The following is a 22,615-nucleotide window of genomic DNA, read 5'->3' as shown; positions in this document are numbered from 1 at the left end:
CTCTCTTTAATAATGGAGAAACTTTCTCATGTAATTGCAACTTGTTAAAAAAGTTTTAATGCATAACATATAATACAAACTACAAAGTTGTCTTTGTACATCCACCCCTGAGGAAAAGCAAAAAAAATGAGTTTAAATCCATGTTTTATGATACACTGATTTCCCAGTCTTAAGCTCTTATAAGGTGGAACAGGGTGCTGTTGAGAGGGCTCTGATCTATGTGTGCTTCAAAGTCTTGACTTCATAACCTTACACTCACTATAATTGAAGGTCATTTCTTAAATATTTCTCTAATTTGTCAGTCTATTCAAGTTATATTGTATTACCTCAACATCCAGAGTACTTTCAGTCTGGACTGTTTTAATATTAAGTGCCTCACACATCAGCACTTGAATCTTTGTTTTTCTTATATATATTAATTAATGAGTTACTAAAGTTTACTGATAACATCCTACCCTTGGGTATATCGAGGAACTGCATAATAACTTGGACCAATTGGTAAGTTGAACAGATATTTGGGGAATGACACAAATTACAGTAAGTGCAAGGTAATGCATTTGGATTATCATAATTTGGAACACATGTTGATGAAATTCCACACAATAGAAGCAAGTGTTCCTTTGTATTAGAAAAGCTAATGTTATTTTATGTTGTATTTGTAGACATATTAGTTAAACAATAAAAAAAAAAAATACATTTTTTTTAAAAATACAAATTCCTAATATAGTTTTGGTTTCATTATGTATGAAAAATTTTACTGGAAAGAATACAGAGAAGGTTTTTATCATGATTCCAGAGATAGAATGGTTTTCTAATAAGAGAAGAGCAAGATATCTTGTTTTGTCTTGAAAAAGATTATTTTGGGGATGGATAGTAGAAAGGCCCCTGAATTTTTTCTTGCATCTAAGTTCTGAAAACAGTAGGATGAAAGGAAAAGATACAATAGGCTCTGATTAAGACCAGTTTTCTTTTATCTGACAGCGTGATTAGTTTATGGGTGGAATTGTCAACAGTAGTGGAGGCCATATTTGGGAAGTGATTATTTCTGAAAAAAATAAAGGGTACACGGGTTTAATTTTTTTGTTTTCGAGGTGAGTGGATAGGGATAGTTTAAAGGACCAAATGACTCTTTACTTTACATACGTTAAGTTTTATATTTTTTACACAACTTTTACTTCCAGATCATTGAGCAGATTGCCAAGTCAATTCGGAACACGGAAGGAGTTAGCCTTTTAGATATTGACTGTGGCCCCTCAACCAATCGCACAGTTTACACTTTTGTTGGTTCTCCAGATGATGTAATTGAAGGAGCTCTTAATGCAGCTAGGGCTGCATATAAGCTCATTGATATGGCAAAGCATAAAGGTAAGAAACTGGGGTTTGTTTTCTTGCAGATTGATCTGGCTCATTCTAAACCTGAAAATATTGTGGGAAGTTTCTCATTGCTTATTGTACTATATCATGCAGAATGTGTAAGATGTAAGAACAGAACTCACATGTTGATCTCTTTGTAAATTTTGCTAAACTTGTGGGAACTTGTAGACTTAAAGTACTTTCCATCACCAACATCGCCTGATGTCTGTCTGTATGGTAGTTAGGTAGATGAGAAAACATTAAAACTGTGTAATTTACAAAATGAAATCAGTTATTTTCTTTCATAGAATTACTCCTCATTGCAGTGATATTTAGAATTTCTTTTAGATCTGACTTTAAAATGTACGTCTTTTGTAAGTGGTTATAGTAAATGTAATAAATCACTTGTTATGACTAAGAATTCTTGATTTTATATGATTTCAGTTTTATGTAACATTTCTTTTGCCCTCCTGCATGAGAGTTTTGACTTTTCTGTTTATTATTGTCTTTTTTTTATCAGTTAAAAAACAAAATCTGTACATTAAAGTTAACTAAGCAACAGTTAGGAGTAAAATATAATATTACATTATTGATTAAAGTTGTGTTAATTTTGCTTATTACTTTCATAGTCATATTTAAGGTTGTAATTTTCTAAGCCTTATTTTACTACTGAACTTTCTCAGATTTACATTTCATCTTTTACAAAATATTTAACAAGTTGGTAAAGTTTATTAAGACCTTGTACCTCAATAAACTCAGCCCTGACATAGCCACGCATTATTATTACTGGTTTAACAACTGTCTACTTGTACACTTTCTATTGTAGTTAATGTGTATTGTACAGTGGACAAGGGTACTGGATTGTCAAGATGACAAATATGCCATGATCCTTTTATTTGTTTGTAGTGATCATCACACACTACTGTTTTCAAGCTTCCTTGTATCTGAAAGTTGTGATGATATCAGGCTAACAATGTAGCTAAACTGTTTACTAATAATTATTAGTGTACTTTATTTGTTTCTCCAGTTATATGATTTGTGATTTTCTTTAGAGAAGTTTTGTAAAATGTCCTGCTTTTTTTTGCTGCCATGGCTCTCAAATAATTTAGCATTTTTCTAAGCAGTGTTTTTATTGGATGTCTAATAGTTGTTAGTCTTAACATTGGTGATATTTATCAGTCACTATCAGAACAATAAATAGCTGTAAGAATGTTTTAACACAAGAAATTTGAAATGTTGTAGAACTTTAAGACTTACCTTAATGCATTTCTGTCACTTTTCAGAAGCAAAATGTTAAATGTTCTTTGTAAGTTTTTTCATCTCTTATTGGGTGTCTGACTCAATTCTCTATTCATACTGCTAGCATAGATAATTTATGTTACTTCCACAAATTTTTAGTTCCATTTACAAAAAATTTTTTCAAAGCAAATTTGTAAAGATTTTTTATCCCAGTGATAGCCAAAGCAAAGAAGTTGAAAGTGTTTCAGAAACGATGATTATATATAATCATGAAAAAAGTCCACAGGTCTCTTCAGTGTATAATTTTAAATCGAGCTTGTGTATACTGATGCTGTGTTCAACCTTATAACTGATGTCTTTTTATTATTTAATGAAATTTCAGGAGAACATCCTCGCCTAGGTGCCCTTGATGTCTGTCCATTTATTCCAGTCCAAGGAGTGGAGATGGAAGAGTGTATTTACTGTGCTAGGAAATTTGGAGAGAAACTGGCTGCTGAGTTGAACGTTCCAGGTAAAATACGAATACTTTACAGGTTTTATGTATTTGCTACACAAATAGTTTAAAGAATCATCACGTCACTATTCTGTGGATCGATTGATGAAGTTGAGATTTCTTGGTTTTGTTTCTGTAGTATATTTATGACCTCCTGGAATTGCTGTCATGGCAACTGAGGCCCTTTTCCTTTGAAGTTATTGCTATGGCTTCAGATATTTTGGTTTACTGGAGCTGGTACTGCAAGATATTAAGTTGCAGAAGGCTCTATGATGATGTGTGTCAGTATAGTGAATCTTGGCTAATATATGTCTTCTGTCATACTGAACTCTTAAGTAATGGGCATGCATGAGGGCTTAGTGTAATTCAGCAAGCCACTGTGAGAAACCATAATTATATGAAAACTAACCCCCCCACATGGCATTATGTTAATAGAAATATTGCAAAAAATATGGCTAATTGACATTACATAGGAATAATATTGCAATGTATATGTATTGTTTTAAATCACTGTCAGGATTTATCAGTAATACTGTGGTTTGTTCAGTATTCTTCATCCATCTGTGAATCTAAACATATGGTTCACTCTGTCTCAAGTAAACCTAGTTTCTATTTTGTTTTAAAATATTTTTCATTTCGACAGTTTTCTACCTGTAGACTTAAACAAACCTGTCACATTTTCACCTGTTTAAGGTTTATTCAGAAAGACTTCCAAGATTGACTTGGAGACTCTTTATGGGGTTCAACTGTCAAAACATAAGAATTGAGGGGATTGTTACTATTTTGGATTTAAGCAGAGTTGTTTATAACCACCCACACCTTGTGAAGTAGCAGTTTTATTGTAGTTGTTGTGATTTTATTTATATTGTTTGTATAATTTTCCTCTATTGTTTGATTCAGTTATATGTGTGAAATTTGCCTTAACAGACAACCCACCTACTCCTAGTGTCAGTTAAATGTCAAAATAATTCTTATGTTAATACATCAACATGAGTTTCCTCTAGCATTGTCATATGGACACTGCATTCAAGATTACTTATGTAAAACTTGTGTTAAATAGTTAGTCATGTAATATGTAATCATATGGTCTGGCAAGGAATTAAAACCTTTTAAAACTTGAAAAAATTAAACTGACAAGAGAGAGGCTAAACTTACGCTTTGTGACACTGTTATGAAAGATAGTTGATTTGTTAAAATATGTCAGTTATTTCATGATCTTTTATTTGTAATTTAACATTATTTCTTTAAGAAGCATCTAATATAATTTATTTTAATGAATTAGGATTTTTCTTTTCTAGTTTTATTTTCTTGACTCATTATTATTTTTTAAATGACTTTTAATATTAACTTTCCTCTCTTGGAATGTTTTTTGTATGTTTGATTTAGAGATAGTTATTTCTTTACAAAATCGTGGCCAAACAGAACTTCATTATTAGATTTTATTTTGTTTTATAATAGCTGTTATTGAACTTATTATATCTCTTTTGTATCCTGGTAATAACATGGTTGATATAGAAACAATAAAACTAGCCTATTACTCTTTTTTTAAATCTATATTTATGCAAAAGCTTGTCACAGGTTGTTTTTCTAAATTGTCTGTTTTTTCATATCAAACCACCTTTCAAGGTCTTGAAATACCTGTGGCTCTCATCTATGGTTTCAGTGGTCTTCTTTTCTGTTTCTTTTGTCCATCATGAATCTTTTATTGCTTGCAGCCTCAGAATTTATCATGTAATAAGAGTAATAGTAATTTTATTCAATTTTTATGTGATGGTGGCAGATTTTTTTTCATTGGAATGTTTTAGTAATTTTTGAAATTATCTTCCTATAGTCATGATTCAGACAATTGTTTGGACATGTGTTCATGACCTGTGCATGTCGGTTGGATTGTTTTTTTCAGTCTCGTATGATCTTACGATCCTTGTCTCAGCAAGTATTGCAAGGACAGAATAAGTTTTCTGACTTACTAGAACAGTGTCCAACTTAGCCTGGACTTCATGATTGTTGTTTGATTCATAGTAACAGTGTTCAACTTAGCCTGGACTTCATGATTGTTGTTTGATTCATAGTAGACAGTGTCCAACGTAGCCTGGACTTCATGATTGTTGTTTGACTCATAGTAACAGTGTCCAATGTAGCCTGGACTTCATGGATTGTTGTTTGACTCATTGTAACAAAGTGTCCAACATAGCCTGGACTTCATGATTGTTGTTTGATTCATAGTAACAGTGTCCAACTTAGCCTGGACTCTCATGATTGTTGTTTGATTCATAGTAACAGTGTCCACAAACGTAGCCTGGACTTCTATGATTGTTGTTTGACTCATAGTAACAGTGTCCAATCTTAGCTTTGGACTCCCATGATTGTTGTTGTTCTTTTGATCTTTAACTTTTCAGTAATGTGGTTTAGAAGTGAAATTCCTCGTTTGCAAGTAATTCTTTTTGACCCAGTGTAATCTTATCATTTGCTAAGAGAAGGTTACTTTGTGGTGGATTCACCCAAAGTATGAAGTGTTTGACCCTTCAACTGGTCATCACACCATTTGTGATTGGTATTTCATCAGACTAACCCACAGACACTGCTACTGTTTTTTCTTACTCCTTCTTCCCTTTGTATTGCTTCCATGGTTGATTTTCATATTTATAATGAACTTCAAACTTACAGCATGGTACTTATAAGGTGAGAACATTTTAACAGTGACGTGTTTTTACTCTATAACATTTGTCATTTTATTAACAAACTTAGATCCGTGAATTTGATTTATTTACAGTTTTATATCAAATTTAAATCAAGATGTGAGCAATTCTGATATGTTTGATTTAATTATGATTGGAGAATTTGTGGTCAGATTATTTATATTTGTAAACTTAATATATATTTCATTAAAGGAATAGATGTAAACTCATTTAAAGAATCTTTCAGGAAAGTGGATATTTTTATATCTTTAGGTTTTGCAGGAGTGAATGATATATTTCATCATCAAGTTGAACATATCAAAAGATTTCATATTTTTCCTTTTTATAGTTTACCTTTATGGTCAGCTGCTCAAAAAGATTATAGGAAGACCGTGCCTCCAAATAACGCAGCAGGGGAGTATGAGGGGTTAACAGAAAAAGGTATAATATTTCAATAAATATCTTTTAAAGAATTGTCAGCAAGTTTTGTATTTTATATATAGTAGGTTTTTATATCAGCTTCTTGGTGTGTCGTTACATTAAATTTTCAAGTTTGTGCACTTGAATATATTGTAAGACTGTTCATTATTAATCAAATTTTAGTTTAAACTTCTGTAAACCAGAAAACTTAAAGACACTGACACTGGTGCTTTTTTATTTTTTATAAAAGATACTTGGTATGTACAGGTCATGCAGTCTGAATGGAAACCAGATTATGGTCCTTCCGAGTTTGTACCTAGATGGGGAGCAACCATGTGTGGAGCCAGGAAATTTCTCATTGCTTACAACATTAATGTTTTGAGTACCAAAGAACAAGCTCATAGAATAGCATTAAACGTCAGGGAACAAGGAAGAGGGGCAGATCAAGTGAGTAGTCTCACTTTATACTCATAAATATATATATATAAAAACTTAAATACTCGTGTTGAGTGTTCAGTATATTAACACAGACATGTTTTTAAATGTACATGTAGTTATGAAGAAATACTGTACTCTTCAAAAAAAGAAACGCAAAAGGGATATTTTTGTTATTTTAAAGAGAAATATATGTAATAACGTTACAAGCTCAGAGTATGTGATGTTACACGTGTTAAGGCACTGATTGTCAGATCAAAATGACAATAAAAGTTGTGCACTTTGAAAACGGAGGAAAACATCGGATTTTTCGCCAAAACGCATTCGTGTCCAATAAATTTGTTTGAGAGATCTGCATGTTCTGCAAGTGCAACATGTGCAAAATCCCTATAAAAGTGACGGGTTCTCGGTTTCCGTAGCTCAGTGTTAAGCCACCGACGCAACACAGTTACGCCAAGACTGACTGAAGAACAAAGCAAACAGCGCCATTGGTCGCTTGGAAGCAGGCGAATCTCGATCAGATGTTGCCAGAGCTGTGAATGTCCACCCAAGCACCATCACAAGGCTATGGAATTGTCACCAACAACATGGATCAACTTGTGACTATTCACGATCTGGCAGACCTCGTGTGACCACGCCCGCACAAGATCGCTACATCCGGTTGTCACCTTCGGGATAGGACCACCACTGCAATCTACTGCCTCAACCTTACCAGGGCTGCGTAGGATTTCCAATCAGACCGCACGCAACCGCCGACAGATTATTAGGCCCCATGTGCAACCTATCATGGTGAAGGTTAAAGTTGTCATGTTTTTCAACATGACAACGCCTCGTCCTCACACAGCCCGACTCACCACTGTCTTTTGAGACACCACAGCATCAACGCTCTTCCCTGGCCCTCCAGATCACTCAGATTTAAACCCCATCGAACATCTCTGGGACGAGGTTGGACCGACTTCTATGACGGCAACAACCTCAACCAAGAGATTCCCACCTCAGCTTGCAGCAGCTTTGCAGGCTGAGTGGACAGCCATTCCACAAGATGTGATCGGCCATTTCAACGCTTCCATGGGCAGAAGATGCCAAACAGTTATTGATGCTCACGGGGGCATACTCGTTATTGACGTTGAGTGATGTTAAACGCCAACTAGTGAGCGCGGCTTCGCTTTGCAGACGCTGGATGTTCAGCAGTGAATGTGCAAAGCTTCACACATGTCATACAGAACTACCTCGGAATAAACTTGTTAACAATGTCTCATATTTTGCCTTTTGTGTTTCTTTTTTGAAGAGTATATTAACTCTTGAATAATCATTTCTTCAGGAAAGTTTATTTTTTCAGAAAATATAAAAGTAATGTAGCTTTGATTTAATTTGATTTTGGTACTTGTTGTGTTTTCTTAGCTCTTTAATGTTCTGCTGGTATTATATTTTGTGATGTTCTAATAGTTAGTTCCATAAGTTTTATCTATTTATATAAGATGGATTATAACTTTGTATGGATCAGTTTCTAATCAGAGAGAGACAACTTTTATTGGATACTGTCACCGTCTGATGACTAATTTGGGATTTTCAGCTGTATGACAGCTGCATTTGCCTCAAGTTTAAGGAGTTAATATTTTGTTTATGAACAATGTCTAGTTTCTTGTAGACAATGCATATAGTAAGAAAGCATTATATGTTATATAAAATATAAATGTGAGATATATAAACACAACAAATTAAAATAAAGTCTGTCTTTCAGGTATTTATCTTTAAACAGAAAAATTTCAATCAAATATTAAAGAGCAACATAAAATATTTAAGTATAGCCTAACTACCTCGAGCATTAAAACTATTTCAGCAACGCTTGTTTGAATTTCCTTGAAATTGGAGCTAAGATTGTTTGTTTGAATCTCCTTCAATAGCCAGGCAGCCTAAAGAATTGCCATGGTATTGGATGGTGGCTAGACGAAGCTAACTTGGCCCAAGCATCCTTCAATATCAACGGACCATGATGTAACTCCCTATCCATACAGTTTATGAGGAGGTAATTGTAGTTGATTACATATGTATCTTTTAAATGTTCTATTCATCCTGTTTGTATCTGATGTGCTAACTTTAGATGACAAATGGATACATCCCAGCTCATGCACATTGCTGGTATCAAATGTCTGTTAATAACAGTGCTGTTGAGAAACAGGAAACACAATTATACTTAAGAATCTTCTTCCATGAATTCTGGGCTCTCTAATATGTTGAATCAGTTGTGACCTAATGGCTTTTCAGAGTAATTATGCACAAAAGTTTCATTAACATGTTAAAAGGTTTAGGATTCTCTAAAGGTCGGTATTGTTATAAGTTATGTTTTAATGTGTTAATTTACTTTTTTTCTGAGATGGTTCAGAATGTAATAATCTGTAAAATTTGTAAAGTGATTAAAAGATGAGTACAATATAAATAAAATGAAGCACTATGTCAGTGAATAATGAATGAGCAGTTGATGAGTCAGTGGAGTTATCAGTGAGTTATTAAATTCAGTGTTAGGACTGACAGTTATTGTGTATATTCTGCTGTCTCGGTTACTCGGTTATTTAAGTGTGAAAATCTACAAGCAAGTTTATAAATAAGTTAGGTTTTCATTTGTTTCAGAGTTTATGTTGAAGACTTTGTGTATTTGAAATCAGGCCTACAAGTGAACATGGCTGTTGCAAATGTTTATTGAAGAAATAAGTTAATTTGCTACTACTATGTGAATGGACTTGGTAATTAATTTAAAAAGGCCTACCCATTTATAGAATATAGTATAATGGTATGTCTTGTCCCAAAAGGATTCTCAGTCTGTGCTTTACAGAAAGTTCTAGACAGAATCAGATTTCTCAAAAATAACTGTCATTAAAAAGTAAAAGTAAATCAAACACTCTGATTATTCATTTCTTCATTGGATTGAAATGCTGTCTTTGTATCAAGTTTTTGTATTCACACCATATAGAACATTCAAAAAATAATTATAATGAAAGTACATTAAAAGTGAATATTGTTCTAGCTACAGGGGTAGACAAAAAGTAGCTCCCTCCAAATGTTGTTCATTTGTTACGTCTTTTATTAGATGTAAATAACTTTTTGTCTACCCCCATGTATATATATTAATTATTTTGATTTAAATGTTCTATAGAGGGAACAGGACATTACAGTCAAGTAAGTTCATAAAAGTAGTTCTAGAATACTTACTTTGTTTAGTATATTAAGCCTACAGCAGCTTCAGAGTTATGTTAAAGTCTGTTTGTGAACTTAGGCCTACAACTTGCATCAGAGTGAATGCAGCCTGTAGTAAATACTAGACTTGGCATTTTTTTTTAAATTCAAAAGAACCCACTCAGTGAGAGATCATATTACAACAATATTATCAGTTAATTATGTGTGACTGGGAAATGTTAGATGTGTATATTGTGAAAATGTATTTAGAAATACAAAGAGTTGTGTTTGATTACTCTTAAAGCAATTTAGCAGTCCTGGCGAGTGTTTTTGACAGTTGTATTACACAAGCATAGTTAGCTTTAAAACAAGATTCATACCTGAATTTATTACTGTATGATATTTTTGCTGTACTATCATCATCGGGTTAAATTGTTTTATATTTTTAAATGACTCCTACTGTTCACTGTCAGTTCTTTTCCCTTGTAATATGTTTGTGTAATTTTTCTTAATTTTTGGAAAAAAAGATGTGGCTAATTGAGTTTTGCACACTACTCATTTTCTGAGGATATTCAAAAAGCAAATGCTTTCTTAGTTTATAAGATGTAAGTATTCTTGGAGGTGCTGCTGTTTGATAGGTTTCTGTTAGTTACTTTTAGAATAGATTTTTTTCATCTCAACCCATGAAGCAATTGCAGCACTCAGAAAATTACACAAGTCAAAAGTTTTAGAGAAATAACTACATTTATTTGGACTATTTTCAGTTACAATTTAGCAGGCTGTATAGTTGTGTATCCAAATTTGTAGGTTTGTAAAGATGCTCGAGAATTGAGATTACCAGTAACTGGGTCCCAGATTGTTGGCCTGGTTCCATTAGTGCCATGTTACAAGCTGCAGAATACTACATTGAGAAAGAAAACCTATTTGTGCTGGAAGAAGATCAAAAAAATACATCTTGTAAGTAGAAATTAACTACTAAAAGGCTTGGCATTAGCAGTGCAGTCATCATGGCTTGCCTGTGCTTGATGTTAACAGTCTTGTTGAGGCTTGCATATATTTCATATTAACAGTCTGTGAGATGTGGTAGACCTGTCCATGGAAACCTCAACAAGCAGTAACCTTATGTAATTATTTCTTATCTATGAAGCTTGGTTCAGATAATATAGCTTGTTGTTATGTGTAATTCCTCTTTTAGTGCTTCTCCTGTTTTATCAAATAGTGTGAAAATCTCGCACATTTTGCAAACCTTTATTAATGTTTTTGTATTACAAAAAAAGTAATATCTCCATTAATGCTGCTTTAGTTACACTTTCATGATGTATACTGTTTTCTTAAATGATTACTTTATAGTGATATGTATTAATGAACCAATGGGATTAAAACAGGTTTCTCCTGTTATAAAAGTTACTATTTTTTACATTTAGGCTATCAACAGGTTGGGATTAAATTCATTGGGCCCATTTAATCCAAAAGAGAAAATAATTGAATATATGCTACCTGACCAACGTGGTGGGTCCTCTGGCCAAGAAAACTGTGCAAGAGTTCATTGAAGCAGTAGCTGCACGATCACCAGCACCAGGTGGTGGCTCTGTTGCTGCCGCTGTTGCCACAATGGTAGGTGGTAAACAATAAAGTGGTTCTCAAAATTTAACATCTCATGAACTCCTTTCATAGAAATGACAAATCTTACAAACCCCTCCTAATAATAAATATTTTTCAATGATTTATTTTTCCTTTACCTGAGTATAAATAATAAAAAATTTGACCTTGGAGGTACAAGATTTGTCCTTTTATGAAGCTATTACTGTAAACTGTTTGTTATTATATTATTAATTTTATTATATTATAAAATGTCAATCCAAGACCCCATCTTGTATGACTTTGAGTAAGTCTAAACTTGTTCTTCATCTTAATTTTAAAAACAGCAAAAAAAAAATCTCTTGCCTCCCCATTTTTCATGAGGAGTCTTGAATTTATCATTTACACATGATGGATGCACTTTCTTTGGTCTGTGTGACTCTTGAAAGTCCAAAACCACTGAAGAAGGGTGGGTTTCAAGTTTGGTCAGTATTGAGTATGCTTCTGTTTTCAGTTTTCAGATGTACATACAAGGAAAATGTTTTCTTACATAAGATTGTCCTCATAAGTGCAGTAGTTTTAACTTTCTACTGTTTCTAATTTAAAAAAATCATTATTTAATTTAGTAACTTGCAATCAAGCTCTCAGTAGTTCACATGCAAAGTGATTTTTATTTTGAATATTAAAATACTCTTTATTATCTTACATTTTACATTTAATTCAGCATAATTTCTAGAACATTCTAAATGAATACCAAAAGTTTTTTTTTAAGATAAATGTTTATATTTTCCATTTTCTTATACTATATTGCTAACCCTAGTTACTGTGATTAATGTACAGTGCTATAAAATGTTCAAATTTAATAAATGGAAATATATATGTGCAAATTTTAGTTCTGTGTAGAAGTCTGTTGAAACTTGTTCTTTTAATATTCTTAATTTCATGTCTATCTTTTTATTTAATTTTTATTTTCCTTTCCAGTTTTCTGTCTTTAATTATTTATACCAATATGTCAACCGATCCCTATGGGGCTTTTTTATTATTACATGGTGAATCATGTGCAGATTCTTTCACTAATGCTGCACATGAGAATGATGCCATCTTGTTTTTATGTTTTCATGATCCAATCCACAACAAGTTAAATGTATATAAATCATTAAATGTTTTGGCTATGCATATTAAAATGCAAATAATACGTGAATTAATCAAAGTATAAATATAAAAATTTGAAGGCAATCTGTCTATTAAACTAATAAGATGAGAAACACTTGCCAAGCACTGTGTACCCCTCAAGAGAACAATGGACTTAGCATCTATTTGTACCATTTGAAACCAAAAGCAAGCAAATATGTTTACCATTACAGTAACAGTATTCAAGAGTGAAATCTGCTTTTCTGTTGGTTATAAATATGCCATTCAACTTTAAGCTCTTACATAGCAACACATTTTTACTTTGCAAGTAGGCATAGTTGACCTAAATGACCTTAAGCTTGGAAGAAATTTACAGTCATTTACCCAGTGAGAAGAATTTCTTGGGAAGTTTCCAGATATAATAAAATACATATGAGTGGTAGATTTTAACTGTTTGGAATAAGAGTATGTATAACCAAGTTATCATTAACTTGTGTAAGAGTTCTTAACTTTGAGAATTGTGTCTGTGAGCAGATTGTATAAGAGCAAAAAACTAGTGTTAATTCCTGTTTTAAATGTTTCTTTTAAACTAAAGGAATACAAATAAGTTATAATATACTTGATGAAGGTAATTTCATTAAAGTTTGAATGTAATTCATTACCAATGCAGAAAGAAATTTAAAAATGGCATTGAAAACTACAGGGTTGATAAGGAATTTTCCTGGTCCATCTTGATCGATCTTACTTAGTGTTTTATTTGTCTCAGTGTATGAAAATCTCTCTTTTGTCAATGGTTCTTGTCTCACTATTTTTACACTTCCTGTTTTCAGCCACATGTTCATTATTGCGTGTAAAACAAATTGAGTAAAAAATAATGCACTGATAATGCTAACAGGTGAACAAATTTATAAATGAGAATGTTCACTCATGTCTTAATAGAGCAAAACATCACATCACTGAGAGTGTAACAGAGTACTAACAAACCAAATGATTGCACTGCTATTGCATTAGCTACAATGATCTTGGCTCCTGACCTCATAGTGCCAAAGTAATTCTGTTGTGCCAGTGTTTCTTTTATTAGGCTCATGTTTTTGTCAGGAAATTTTAATTAATTATTTATTGATGCACATGTCAGATACTAATTGTGTCTGTAATGCCCACCAATTCATGCTTTGTGTAAAAAAGTTCCAATTATCACTTTTCTATAAATTTGGAATTTTGGTTGGTGCAAACACTTGCTTCCACCATTACAGAATGTGTTTTTCTGAGAACAGCTCAATAATTTTGCAAAACCAACAATGGTCTGTGAGCCACAGTTTGAGAACCACTGTTCTGTTCTACTAATCTTTTTTTTTATTTTGTTTCTAAGCGAGTGAAACATTCAAGTAAGGTTAGAAAAGTTATGTTTGTTTTACTCTTCACATAAAAAAATTTAGCATTCTGGTCACTTTTAGCTTTTGTGAAGAGTTTAGATTATTTCAAATTGTATATTAAATTTTTTTAGTATTATACATGTATTTTAAATTGGTTCTGTCATATCAAACGTGTGTTACAGGATTTAGATACTGAACTTACTATTGTATTGTTGCATAAAAGCAATTGGAAAGTCTTAAGTTTTATTTTTTTGCATGTGTTAGTTCCACTAATAGCTTCCTAGAAAATATAAATAACTTTACTGGCTTAAAGCAAAATATATTGTCTTTAATCTAGCATTTCGAAAAACCCTCTTATTTAATGCACGTCTTTCTGCTGACGTCAATTTATAAAAACGTAACATGTGAGCAGTTATTGCATGGTGATAATTACATCTAGCTAGCTCAGGAAGGAATGTCAGGGACACCACACTGGTACAACTATTTTTGTGACATTGTGAGACAGGGTACATAACAATAAGTGTGATATTTACCAGCTGTAGTACAACACTACATTGTTACTTGCTGTTCATTAAACAAGTCTTTCAGCAGAAAACTAGGCTACTGTCTCAGATTAGGTGGGATTTTCTGTGTAAAAGAATTCAAAACAAAATTTAGATTTGTGTGAGAACAGTAGTTTTTTTAAGAATGTTCTTTTTAAGCCATTTGTCAACTTTAAATAACATTTGCATTATCAGACTTTCTGTTGGAAACGTACGATTTCTTCCATATACTTTATTTTTGTTCACTGTTGACCAAAACACACAAAAATATTACTGAAAATATTTTAATACTATAACCATGATATTATTATGTTTATCCAGTATAGATCCATGCTAATACAATAATTTTTCAGAATGATTTTATGGCGGAAGAAATGATTCATTATCATAGCTTACATAGTAAACTTTCTGTCATCACACATACAAAGTAATTAATTTTTTTCATGCAAGTTGTACAGATGAATGTACAAATTCACATTTATTGTTACACAGACATAAGTTATATGTATTTTTAACTTTGAATATTTGGTAATTCTTCATGAAAAATTATTGTAATTGTTTTTTCTGTTCTCAGTTTTCTGCCAAAACTTCAATAAATTAATTTTCCTCAAGTAGTGGTAATTTTCATTTTAATCTGTGTGCTTTATTTGAATATTAGAACCAACGGCAATAACTCTAATGATATCACTATCTAGTTGTTTCTGAATAACATAATCACAATATACTTTACAAGAAAATTAAGAAATTATATAGAAGTGGCAAAAGTGGTCTGCATGTATTGTGGAATTTTTCTTCTCGTGATACATGTGGCTGGATATATTTTCTCATTGAGACTTGTACCACAGTTTTCAGAGGCTATAAGAAGTAGAAATTCATGAATAATGACATGATAGTTTTCTAACCTTAATATATCATAATACTTTAAAGCATGTTACAAATGGCTGCTGAAAACTGATCCTGGATGAATCAGTTGATTAATTTGTGATCTTTAACCATAGATAAAGAAGAGAAATTATTTCAGTAAAACTGTGGAAATTATACAGATATATTGTGTGTGTTATACCTTAATATTATCTTAAGAAAATGTTATGTGTTTACAATATGTTCAATGGCACAAACTAATTTCTTAAATAATCCATATCTGAATTTACAATTGAAGTAATTCTTTCATTTTGGAGAACAGTTTTTTACCATCTTGGAAATAATATTCTATAAAGATTGAAGTGTAGGGAGTGTGCTTGGAAAACCCAACATAAATATCAGAAAATGAAAACATTTTAATTATGATGTTAAGGGAGCTGCTCTTGGAGTAATGGCAGGTCAAATGACGTACGGCAAAAAACAGTGGGAGAAGTATGATGCACAGATGAGAAACATCATTCCTGTTATGCATAATGCCATGAAGGAACTGGTCACCATCATTGATGCTGACACAACAGCTTTCAGTGATTATATGGTAAGTTTTCCTTTTTGCTACATGATGCATATGGATAAGTGATTGTGGTGCCCACACTTAATCTAACAGTTTGTGTTCATAGTTCGTTATTGCCAAAATGTGGTACATATTTGGAGCATGGGTGTAATATTGATAGTTGCATCTACTAGATGAGATGAGAGAATCCCATGGTAGTTAAGTCCCACTGGTAGGTGAGACAAGAGGATCCCAAGGTAGTTATGTCCCACTAGTAGATGACACAAAAAAGTCCAAGAGGTGGTGATGTTGAATGTCAGTTTGAGAGAAGGGATGTTTCTCTACAAATGGTCCTTTTTGTAGCTTATAAAACAAGTACATTGTCAACTAGGTGTCATACATAATTTTATTTAAACCCTGAATTCGTTAAGAAGATAAATCTGCTTTGTTAACCTTTAATAAAGTTACATTACAAGATGTGTTTTTTCCAATCAAAATTATTTTTACTGAGAAACATTAACTTTTTTTTAGCTTCTTATGTACAAATTCTCTGTTCATCATCCACCTGTGATGTTTACTTTCATAAAGCTTGTTTCTTGTTCAGTCAGTATCCAGGTAATAATGTTGTTGAAAGTCACCATTTAAAAGATTAAATAATCTTAATTAAATCTGTATTGTTGTGACTACACATAAACATAATTAGTTATAAAGGTTGTTTCACACTATATCTTGTGTACTATTGTGCACATGAAGAAATCTAGAAAATCTTTTGTCCATGAAAAATTTGACTTTGTCAAATAATATTAAATAAATGTTTTTAATAAGATTCTACATTACTGACTCTTGTATTTTAAGCTTGTAAGAAATATAAATATATTTACTAATGTATAGTTTAAAGTTGCAGTTTTATGCTGATTTGAGGTTGTGTTATTCCTAGTACTCATTTTTGACTGGACAGGCGTGGTCATTTTTGGCATTATTTGTTGCTGTGTCCTAGCTTTTCTTCTCACATTTTATGTCTTATTTTAATTACTTATCAAATATTTTGTTTTAAATTCATGATAAATTCTTCAGGCATGACTCTTAACCGTTCTGTACTTCCTTTTGCAGTACTTGCTATATTGTAAACATCAGTTGGGACAAGCTTTAGTAGACCCAAACTGGCGACAGGTGACTTTCATCCCACTGCAAAATGAAAATGTGCTCTGTCTTTGGTTGTGGGTGTGTGATAAGAGTGATAGTTAAATCCCACTGTTTCGACAAATAAAACTAGCCCAATAGTTGATGAGGAGTGCTGTTGAGTAACTACCTTTCCTTTAGTTTGCTTGTTCAAAATTAGAGATGTCTGTCCAGATTGTGTAGTTTTGTGTGAAAATTCTAAAAGAAACAAATGTACAAACATGGAGAGTTCCTTGTACTTAAGTTATCATGGGGAGTCCCTCGTACTTAGGTAATATGTCTCCAGTAGCTCTTACTTCACAGATTTTAAAATGTTGGTATTTCAAGAAAAAAAACCCTGACCTGTCATGGCAAGAAGTATATTTTTAATTGTTTTCAGTTTGCAGAATTTCCTTTCATAATTTACATTGTAAATGTTAGGATTGTACCACATCCATAGGTTTCAGAACAATATTGTGCAAGCAGCTTAGTGATTTTCTGTTGGATTCCAAAATGTAGACTTAGTTTCACTCTGATCTTTGTACATAAAATATTTGATTTTATTGGTAATTGTTGCAGGAAAACTTGTCTGAGGTTCTCTGTTTTGTTTATGTAGGCAGCTCTGAGATTACCCAAGAACACACCAGAAGAAGTTGTAATGTAAGAATTTATTTATTTCCATGAATTAGTGCACTTGTTTTAATAAAATAAGTGTCTTGTTCCTTATTTTACTTAATATTTGTTACAGGCTGCTCCTATTAGTTCTAACTTCATCATACATGTTTATACTGTACACCAGAGTTAAGTATGAAAACGGACTTGTATATCTTCTTCTAGATAAGTAATGCTATTGGTGTGGAAAGTGAGGAGCCCAAAATAATCCATATTAGAAGCTTGGGAAAATTAAAACTTCCCAAAATGCACCAGTAAACAAGTGTATGTTTAATGACAGTCTGTAAGAAGCTGAATCACAAAAACAAGTAATGTTGAGACAGGAAGTCTTTGTGCAATATAAAATATTTCAGCTGAAAGAAGAAAATAGCAAAATAAATGTCTATAATTTGTTAATTATCATAAAGTAAGTTTCTGGCTTAAGTACAGTGCTTCATAGCTCTTTCCATATTTTACTGCTATGGAAGTGTTGTAACACTTCAGAAAATTTTATTTCAGTATAATACAAACCAATTTTAAAAAAATGTTATTACAATTTGGCTTATACTCAATGTTTATTGCTTACTGTGGATTTATAATGTAATACATTATACCTTTTATTTCAGTTTCAGTATCATATAATACAGAATATTAATTTATTATTGGTAGACTTGTGCTTACTTTGCAAGACCTGAATTGATAGCCAACATGATATAAGCCAAAGAATTTTCTTGTTATAAGTGTGTAACTTCTACTTATAATTAACAAAAGCTAAAAATTAAGACTGAAATTTATAATCTTGTGGAAATAAGTACATTCACTATTGTCTATACTACACATAAGGAGCAGCCAACCCATAGAGACTTGGAAAACTGGAAAACTATCTTGCCACTGAATAGTTTTACAAATATTTAGGACTGATTTAGACCTGTGAGTTGTAGGTATGTATGTTGTTATATAGTATAAAGCTTAAGGACTCCCGTTTTTCTGCTTGTAACCCATTCCTTGGTAAGAAATGTAACTTTAATTCTAATGCAAGTATAAATAATTTAAAGTTTTAGCATACTAACTAAATATTGTTAAAAGAGTCTGGACATATTCAAAGCTCCTTTATTTATTACAAACAAAATGCTGATGCTGTCTTGTATATTTCTAAAGTAATTTTTTGTTATTTTAGGAAGCAGACAGCTATGGAGGCAGGCTTGAAGAAAGCTATTGATGTACCTATGAGTCTTGCAAGAAATGTCTGTAAAGTGTGGGAAACTGCTAAAGAACTTGCCTCTTTAGTAAACATTGGAGCAAAATCAGATTTGCAAGTAAGTATGTTTTGCTGTTCTTCCACTACAGTGTGTAAATCTGTGTGTGCTGTCTTTCCAGTACAGTGTGTAAATCTATGTGTGTGTGCTGTCTTTCCAGTACAGTGTGTAAATCTATGTGTGTGTGCTGTCTTTCCAATTTTACACTGTGTAAATCTATGTGTGTGTGCTGTCTCTTCCAGTACACTGTGTAGAAAATCTATGTGTGTGTGCTGTCTCTTCCAGTACAGTGTGTAAATCCATGTGTGTGCTGTCTTTCCAGTACAGTGTGTAAATCTATATGTGTGTGTGCTGTCTTTTCCAGTACAGTGTGTGTAAATCTATGTGTGAGTGCTGTCTTTTCCAGTACAGTGTGTAAATCTATGTGTGTGTGTGCTGTCTTTCCAGTACAGTGTGTAAATCTATATGTGTGTGCTGTCTTTCCAGTACAGTGTGTAATCCATGTGTGTGTGCTGTCTTTTCCAGTACAGTGTGTGTAAATCTATGTGTGTGTGCTGTCTTTCCAGTACACTGTGTAAATCATATTGTGTATTGCTGTCTTTCCAGTACAGTGTAAAAATCTATGTGTGTGCTGTCTGTTCCAGCACACTGTGTAATCCATATTATGTGTGCTGTCTTTCCAGTACAGTGTGTAAATCTATGTGTGTTGTGCTGTCTTTCCAGTACAGTGTGTAATCCATGTGTGTGTGCTGTCTTTCCAGCACAGTGTGTGTGTAACCATATGTGAGGAGTGTCTCTTTCCAGTACAGTGTGTAAATCTATGCATGTGTGCTGTCCTTCCAGTACACTGTGTAATCTATATGTGTGTGCTGTCTTTCCAGTACACTGTGTAAATCTATGTGTGTGTGCTGTCTTTCCAGTACACTGTGCCAAATCTATGTGTGTGTGCTGTCTTTCCAGTACACTGTGTAAAATCTATGTGTGTGCTGTCTTTCCAGTACAGTGTGTGTAATCTATGTGTGTGTGCTGTCTTTCCAGTACAGTGTGTGTAAATCTATGTGTGTGTGCTGTCTTTCCAGTACACTGTGTAAAATCTATGTGTGTGTGCTGTCTTTCCAGTACACTGTGTAAATCTATATTATTGTGCTGTGTCTTTCCAGTACAGTGTGTGTAAATCTATATTGTGTGTGCTGTCTTTCCAGTACAGTGTGTAAATCTATATTGTATTGCTGTCTTTCCAGTACACTGTGTAAAATCCATGTGTGTGTGCTGTCTTTCCAGTACAGTGTGTAAATCTATGTGCTGTCTTTCCAGTACAGTGTGTGTAAATCTATGTGTGTGTGCTGTCTTTCCAGTACAGTGTGTAATCCATGCTGTGCTGTCTTTCCAGTACACTGTGTAATCTATGTGTGTGCTGTCTTTCCAGTACAGTGTGTGTAATCTATGTGTGTGTGCTGTCTTTTTTCCAGTACACTGTGTAAAATCTATGTGTGTGCTGTCTTTCCAGTACACTGTGTAAAATCTATGTGTGTGTGCTGTCTTTCCAGTACAGTGTGTAAAATCCATGTGTGTGTGCTGTCTTCCAGTACACTGTGTAAAATCTATATGTGTGCTGTGTCTTTCCAGTACACTGTGTAAATCTATGTGTGTGTGTGTCTTTCCAGTACAGTGTGTGTAATCTATGTGTGTGTGCTGTCTTTCCAGTACACTGTGTAAAAAATCTATGTGTGTGCTGTCTTTCCAGTACAGTGTGTAAATCCATGTGTGTGCTGTCTTTCCAGCACACTGTGTAAATCTATATGTGTGTGCTGTCTTTCCAGTACACTGTGTAAATCTATGTGTGTGTGTGCTGTCTTTCCAGTACAGTGTGTAAATCTATGTGTGTGTGCTGCATGTCTTTCCAGTACAGTGTGTGTAAATCTGTGTGAGTGCTGTCTTTCCAGTACAGTGTGTAATCCATATTGTGTGTGTCTCTTCCAGTACACTGTCAATGTAAATCTATGTGTGTGTGCTGTCTTTCCAGTACACTGTGTAAATCTATGTATTGTGTGCTGTCTTTCCAGTACACTGTGTAATATCATATTGTGTGTGCTGTCTTTCCAGTACAGTGTGTGTAAATCTATGTGTGTGTGCTGTCTTCCAGTACACTGTGTAATCCATGTGTGTGTGCTGTCTTTCCAGTACAGTGTGTGTAAATCTATGTGTGTGCTGTCTTTCCAGTACACTGTGTGTAAAATCTATGTGTGTGTTGCTGTCTTTCCAGGTACACTGTGTAATCTATATTGTGTGCTGTCTTTCCAGTACACTGTGTAAATCTATGTGTTGTGTGCTGTCTTTCCAGTACACTGTGTAATCTATGTGTGTGCTGTCTTTCCAGTACACTGTGTGTAAATCTATATGTATGTGTGTGCTGTCTTTCCAGTACACTGTAGTAAAATCTATGTATTGTGTGCTGTCTCTTCCAGTACACTGTGTAAATCTATGTGTGTGTGCTGTCTTTCCAGGTACAGTGTGTGTGTAAATCTATGTGTGTGTGCTGTCTCTTCCAGTACACTGTGTAAATCTATATTGTGCTGTGTGCTGTCTTTCCAGTACAGGTGTGTAAAATCTATGTGTGTGTGCTGTCTTTCCAGTACACTGTGTAAATCTATGTGTGTGTGCTGTCTTTCCAGTACAGTGTGTAAATCTATATGTATGTGCTGTCTTTCCAGCACAGTGTGTGTAAATCTATGTGTGTGTGCTGTCTTTCCAGTACAGTGTGTGTAAATCTATGTCCTTCCAGTGTGCATGTGTGTGTGTCTTTCCAGTACACTGTGTAAAATCTATGTGTGTGTGCTGTCTTTCCAGTACAGTGTGTGTAAATCTATGTGTGTGTGCTGTCTTTCCAGTACAGTGTGTAAATCCATGTGTGTGTGCTGTCTTTCCAGTACAGTGTGTAAATCCATGTGTGTGTGCTGTCTTTCCAGTACAGTGTGTAAATCTATGTGTGTGTGCTGTCTTTCCAGCACAGTGTGTAAATCTATGTGTGTGTGCTGTCTTTCCAGTACAGTGTGTGTAAAATCTATGTGTGTGTGCTGTCCTTCCAGTACAGTGTGTGTAAATCCATGTGTGTGTGCTGTCTTTCCAGCACAGTGTGTGTAAATCTATGTGTGAGTGCTGTCTTTCCAGTACATGTGTGTGTAAATCCATGTGTGAGTGCTGTCTTTCCAGTACAGTGTGTGTAATCCATGTGTGAGTGCTGTCTTTCCAGTACAGTGTGTGTGTAAATCCATGTGAGTGCTGTCTTTCCAGTACAGTGTGTGTAAATCCATGTGTGTGTGCTGTCTTTCCAGCACAGTGTGTAAATCTATATGTGTGTGCTGTCTTTCCAGTACAGTGTGTGTAATCCATGTGTGCTTGTGCTGTCTTTCCAGTACAGTGTGTAAATCTATGTGTGTGTGCTGTCTTTCCAGTACAGTGTGTGTAAATCCATGTGTGATTGTGCTGTCTTTCCAGTACACTGTGTAAATCCATGTGTGTGTGCTGTCTTTCCAGTACAGTGTGTGTAATCCATGTGTGTGCTGTCTTTCCAGTACAGTGTGTGTAAATCTATGTGTGTGTGCTGTCTTTTCCAGTACAGTGTGTGTAAATCCATGTGTGTGCTGTCTTTCCAGTACAGTGTGTAAAATCCATGTGTGTGTGCTGTCTTTCCAGCACAGTGTGTGTAATCCATGTGTGCTGGTCTTTCCA

General features: G+C 33.7%; 1 pseudogene across 1 annotated transcript in view; it reads left to right on the top strand.

The window, feature by feature from the left end:
• Positions 1-1,185: 1,185 nt before the first annotated feature.
• LOC143234459 (formimidoyltransferase-cyclodeaminase-like) overlaps positions 1,186-22,615 on the top strand; it is a 32,853-nt pseudogene continuing 11,423 nt past the window's right edge. The window contains exons 1-10 of the transcript XR_013018680.1: positions 1,186-1,365; positions 2,975-3,103; positions 6,110-6,201; positions 6,431-6,627; positions 8,520-8,641; positions 10,594-10,743; positions 11,211-11,400; positions 15,705-15,866; positions 17,596-17,639; positions 18,808-18,946. The product of XR_013018680.1 is annotated as a formimidoyltransferase-cyclodeaminase-like (transcript). The remainder of the gene's footprint in view (positions 1,366-2,974; positions 3,104-6,109; positions 6,202-6,430; positions 6,628-8,519; positions 8,642-10,593; positions 10,744-11,210; positions 11,401-15,704; positions 15,867-17,595; positions 17,640-18,807; positions 18,947-22,615) is intronic.

The sequence above is a fragment of the Tachypleus tridentatus genome, chromosome 12, assembly GCF_004210375.1.
Source record: "Tachypleus tridentatus isolate NWPU-2018 chromosome 12, ASM421037v1, whole genome shotgun sequence".
Lineage (NCBI taxonomy): Eukaryota > Metazoa > Arthropoda > Merostomata > Xiphosura > Limulidae > Tachypleus > Tachypleus tridentatus.
The sequence above is the reverse complement of the archived record's forward strand: the minus strand, read 5'-3'. Positions and strand labels throughout refer to the sequence as shown.